Here is a 5,382-nt window from a genome sequence, read left to right on the forward strand (position 1 = left end):
ATATCAATAGTTCATTCCTTTTTCATTACTAGTAGTACTCAACTGTATAGATATACCAAAATTTGTTTATGCATTTATCTGTTAATGGACATTTGAGTTGCTTCCAGATTGGCTATTATGAATAAAGCTGCTATGAACATGTATTTCAAAGCCTTTTTAGGGACATATATTTCCATTTTTCTTACGTACATACATAGTAGTAGAATAATGGATCATATGGTAGTTATATTTTTAACTTTTTAAGAAAGTATCAAACTGTTTTCAAAGTGGTAATATAATTTTACATTACTGCCAGCAGTGTATATGTGTTCTAGTTGCTCTTCACCAATATCTTTACCCTTTTAAATTTAGTCATTCTAGTAGGTGTGTTGGAACAAATCATTGTGATTTTATTTAATCTGCATTTCCCTGATTAGTGGCTATGAACATTTTGACTTATCATGTATTTCTTTTTGTAAAGATTCTGCTCAAATCTTTGCAAATATTTTGGACTGTTTTTCTTATTATCAATTTATAAGAGTTATTTTATATTCTACATACAAGTCTTTTGTCATACATAAGTATTGCTAATATTTTTTCTCAGTCTGTGGCTTGCCTTTTCATTTACTTAACTGGATATTTTCAAGAGAAGACATTTTAATTCAATAAAACCCAACTTACCATCTTTCTTTGCAGTTAATGTTCCTGGTCCTAAGAAATTTTTGCCTAAACCTATGTTCACAAGAATTTCCTTGTGTTTTTCTCTGCAAATTTTATAGAATATCTTTGATGTTTTTAGATATGTGATATATTTGAAGTTAATTTTTTTAGTGGTTTAAAAAAAGTGTTGATGCTTATTGTTTTACTTTTGGTTATTCAGTTGTTCTAGCACCAGTAGTTGGAAAAGACTATCCTTTACCCACCGAATGACCTTGTTACCTTTGTAAAAAAAAAAAATCAATTGGCAGTATATGCACAAATACAATTCTGGACTTAAAAAAGACAATCAATTGACCATATATGCATGGGTCTTTTAATATACTTCTATTCTATTCCATTCATCTATGTCTGATCTTTACCTAATACTACATTGTCTTGATTGCTATAACTTTATAGTAAATCTTAAACTGTAATACAAGGCCTGCCAAATTTTATTATCTTTTTCAGAATTGTTTTGGCTATTCTAGTTCCTTTGTATTTCAATATAAATTTCAGAGTTGGCGAATCCACAAATGAACCTGTTGGAATTTTTATTGGAATTAACTTTAATCTATAGATTAATATGAAAATTTGACATTTTAATAATTATGAGTCCAAACCATTAATTTGATATACCTTTCAGTGTGTGTGTGTAAGTCTTAATTTTTTTCAGAAATATTTTGTGGTTTGCAGTGTAGAAGTCTTCATATATTTTGTTAAATGTATCCATATGTATTTCATGTTTGTTGTTATAAATGGTTATTTTAGAAATTGTATTTCCCAATTTTTATTGTTGGTATATAGAAATAGAACTGATTTTTATATATTGATCCTGTATCCTTCAACCTTGCTAAATTTACTGATTAGTTAAGGTAGGGTGTTTTGTATATTTTCTGGAATTTTATACATGCATGATCATGATATCATTGAATAAAGGTGGTGTTATTTCTTTCTTTCTAATTTGCAAAACATCCATTTACTGATTTATTTATTTTTGGTTTACTACACTGGCTAGGACATTTAGCATAATGTTGAATAAATGCTGTAAGAGAGAAACATCAGTAAGATGGCAAAATAAAAGATCCTCTGCACTTATCCCCCTACAGCAACAAAGTTTGGCAGTCATGCACAGACAAAAGTGCCTCTGTGGGAGTTTCGGGATCTAGGTAGAAGCTTGCAAGTACTCATTGGAGCCGAAGACTGAGGGAATGCCATTTTGAAAAGGAAAGCCCATGCCCAGGTGTTAGGCTCACCATGTGTGGTCCCAGTAACAGTTCCAGAAATGTCCTGCCCCCATACTGACCTGTGTGGAATTGGTCCTGCTACCAGCATCATCCACCTAGGGACATGGAAGGAACCATGCCTGCCCATTCCTTGGGTAACAGGACTTCCTATTTTAGTCTTGGTTGTAGACACTGAAGTGGCCCATGACCCAGCTCCAGCCAGTCTCTGCCGTAGTTTGGCCCGCTTGCCGAGGGACCAGCAGCAGACACACTCATCTGTGCCCCAAAAGGAAAGTCCGCCGATCTCAGTCCTACTGCAGATCTAAAAACTGCCCTGTGATCCAGCATCAGCTCCACTCAGTGATGGAAAGATCCTGTGTTCATGGATTGGAAGAATTAATATTGTTAAAATCTCCACACCACCCAAAGAGATCTACAGATCCAGGGCAATACCTATCAAAATTCCAATGGCATTTCTGACAGAAATAAAAAAAAATCCTAATATTCATATGGAAACAGAAAGATTCCAACTAGCCAAAGCAATCTTGAGAAAGAAAAACAAAGCTGGAGGCATCACATTGCCTGATTTTGAAATATATTACAAAGCTATAGTAATTAAAACAGTATGATCTTGTTATAAGAATGGACACATAGACCAATGAAACAGAACAGAGAGGCCAGAAATAAATTCATGCCAAAAATACACAACGGGAGAAGGATAAGCTCTTCAATAAATGATGTTGAGTAATCTGAATAACCACATGCAAAAATTGGACCCTTATCATATGCCATATACAAAAATTAGCTCAAAATTGATTAAAAACATAAATGTAAGACCTGGAACCATAAAATTCCTAGGAGAAAACTCCTTCACAATGATGTTTTAGATACAACACTAAAAACAGGCAAAAAGAGAAAAAAAAATAAACATGGAACAACAAACTAAAAAGCTTCTGCAGAGCAAAGGAGAAACAATATGAAAAGGCAACCTACAGAATGGGAGAAAATACTTGCAAATCATATATCTGATAAAGGGTTAATATACAAAATGTATAAGGAACTCATACACCTCAATAGCAAAAACCAAAATAACCTGATTTAAAAAATAGCATATGGTCTACAGCCATGCCACCCTGAACACGTCTGATCTCGGAAGCTAAGCAGGATCGGGCCGGGTTGTACTTGGATAGGAAACCGCCTAGGAAGACCAGGTGCTGTAGATGAAAAAAAAAAAAAAGTACTTAATGTCATCGATAAATTCTGTGGCTTTAAGTGAAATGACATATAACAAAAAATAGTATATGTATATGTTTTGTTCCTTTTTTCTGATTAAACTTTGTTTTAATGGATCTCAAAATTCTGTGACAGATTTTTGGTTGTTTCCATTAAAAACTACTGATTTTTAAAACTCTTAACTTAAAAACTGGCACACATATACACACACACACAGAGAAGAAACCAAATGGTTCATAAAACATTCTCCTTTCCTTCTGAACGTTTTATAATTCATTGTAATCATTAACTACTCTTTTACTATTGTACATAAATGGCCAATCAGCAGTTCTGAGACTGTTCTTCCACCACTGATTAAGAACTAGGTGGCAGGTATTGGGGATAATATTCATTTAGTCCTCTGAGCTTTCTGAACAGACTTGGTGACCCTGTCATCTCCAGGTGCCTTCTTGTCCACTGCTTTGATGATGTCCACAGCAACTGTCTGTCTCATGTCACCAACAGCAAAACGGCCCAGAGGAGGATAATCAGAGAAGCTCTCAATACACATGGGCTTGCCAGGAACCATATCAACGATGGCAGCATCACCAGATTTCAAAAACTGTGGGCCATCTTCCAACTTTTTCCTAGAACAACAATCAATCTTCTCCTTCAGCTCAGCAAATTTGCAAGCAGTATGAGCTGTGTGACAATCCATCACAGGTGTGTATCCAACACTGATTTGGCCTGGGTGGTTCAGGATAATTGCCTGAACCATGAAGCCAGCTGCTTCTATTGGTGGGTCATTTTTCCTGTCAACAGCGACATTGTCACGAAGAATGTCTTTGACAGACACATTCTTGACACTGAAGCCCACATTGTCTTCACTCAAAGCTTCATGGTTCATCTCAATAGACTTTACTTCAGTTGTTACATTAACTGGAGCAAAGGTGACAACCATACTGGGTTTGAGAACACCAGTCTCCACTCGGCCCACAGGGACAGTACCAATACACCAATTTTTTGTGGACATCCTGAGAGGCAGACGCAAAGGCTTGTCAGTTGGATGAGTTGGTGGCAGGATGCAATCCAGAGCTTTGAGCAACGTGGTTCCACTGGTGTTACCATCTTTATGGGTGACTTTCCATCCCTTGAACCAAGGCATGTTAGCACTTGGCTCCAGTATGTTGTCACCATTCCAACCAGAAATTAGCACAAATGCTACAGTGTCAGGGCCGTAACCGGTTTTCTTAATGTAGGTATTGACTTCCTTAACAATTTCCTCATATCCTTTCTGGCTGTAGGGCAGCTCAGCGGAATCCATACTGTGAACACCAATGATTAGTTGTTTCACAGCCAGCGTGTAAGCCAGAAGGGCATTCTCATGGTCTGCCCGTTCTTGGAGATACCTGCCTCAAATTCACCAACTCCAGCAGCAACAATCAAGACAGCACAATCAGCCTGTGATGTGCCTGTAATCACGTTTTTGATAAAGTCTCTGTGTCCTGGAGCAGCAATGATGGTCACATAATACTTGCTGGTCTCACATTTCCATAGGAAGATATCAATGGTGATATCACGCTCATTCAGCTTTCCATTTATCCAAGACCCAGGCATACTTGAAGGAGCCCTTCCCCATCACAGCAAACTCCTTCTCAAATTTTTCGATGGTTCTTTTTTCAATCCCACCACATTTGTAGATCTGGTGACCAGTTACGGTAGAATTGCCGATATCTATGTGTCCAATGACCATGATGTTGATATGAGTCCTTTCCTTTCACATTTGGGCTTAGATACAGTGTTGGTTTTCATAACACCTGTGTTCTGACAGCAAACCCATTACAAAAAAGCATATATATTTTGTTCCTGTAGTAAGAAAGCATAAGTTATGGTAAATTTATACTATTATTAATAATACCACTGCAATATAACAATGTGGCACTGTTAGATATTTAGACAACTTATATTTTCCTTATTATAAATAAGATTTCAGTGGATATTTTTCTGTAAAAAAGCATTATCTTCATTTGTGGCTATTATTTTTTTTCAGTTACAGTTGACATACAATATTATATTAGTTTCAGGGATACAACATACTGATTAGATATTTACGTAACTTACCAAGTGATCACTCCAATAAGTCTAGTACCCATCTGCCACCATACACAGTTATTACAATATTATTGACTATATTCCCTATGCTGTACTTTACATCCCCATGACTACTTTTGTATTTAGCAATTTGTACTTCTTAATCCTTTCACTTTTT

General features: G+C 36.0%; 1 pseudogene; it reads right to left on the bottom strand.

Moving 5' to 3' along the window:
* Nucleotides 1–3,522: 3,522 nt before the first annotated feature.
* On the bottom strand, nucleotides 3,523–4,896 carry LOC102880052 (annotated as a pseudogene).
* Nucleotides 4,897–5,382: the final 486 nt, after the last annotated feature.

The sequence above is a fragment of the Pteropus alecto genome, unplaced genomic scaffold, assembly GCF_000325575.1.
Source record: "Pteropus alecto unplaced genomic scaffold, ASM32557v1 scaffold139, whole genome shotgun sequence".
NCBI classification, from domain to species: domain Eukaryota; kingdom Metazoa; phylum Chordata; class Mammalia; order Chiroptera; family Pteropodidae; genus Pteropus; species Pteropus alecto.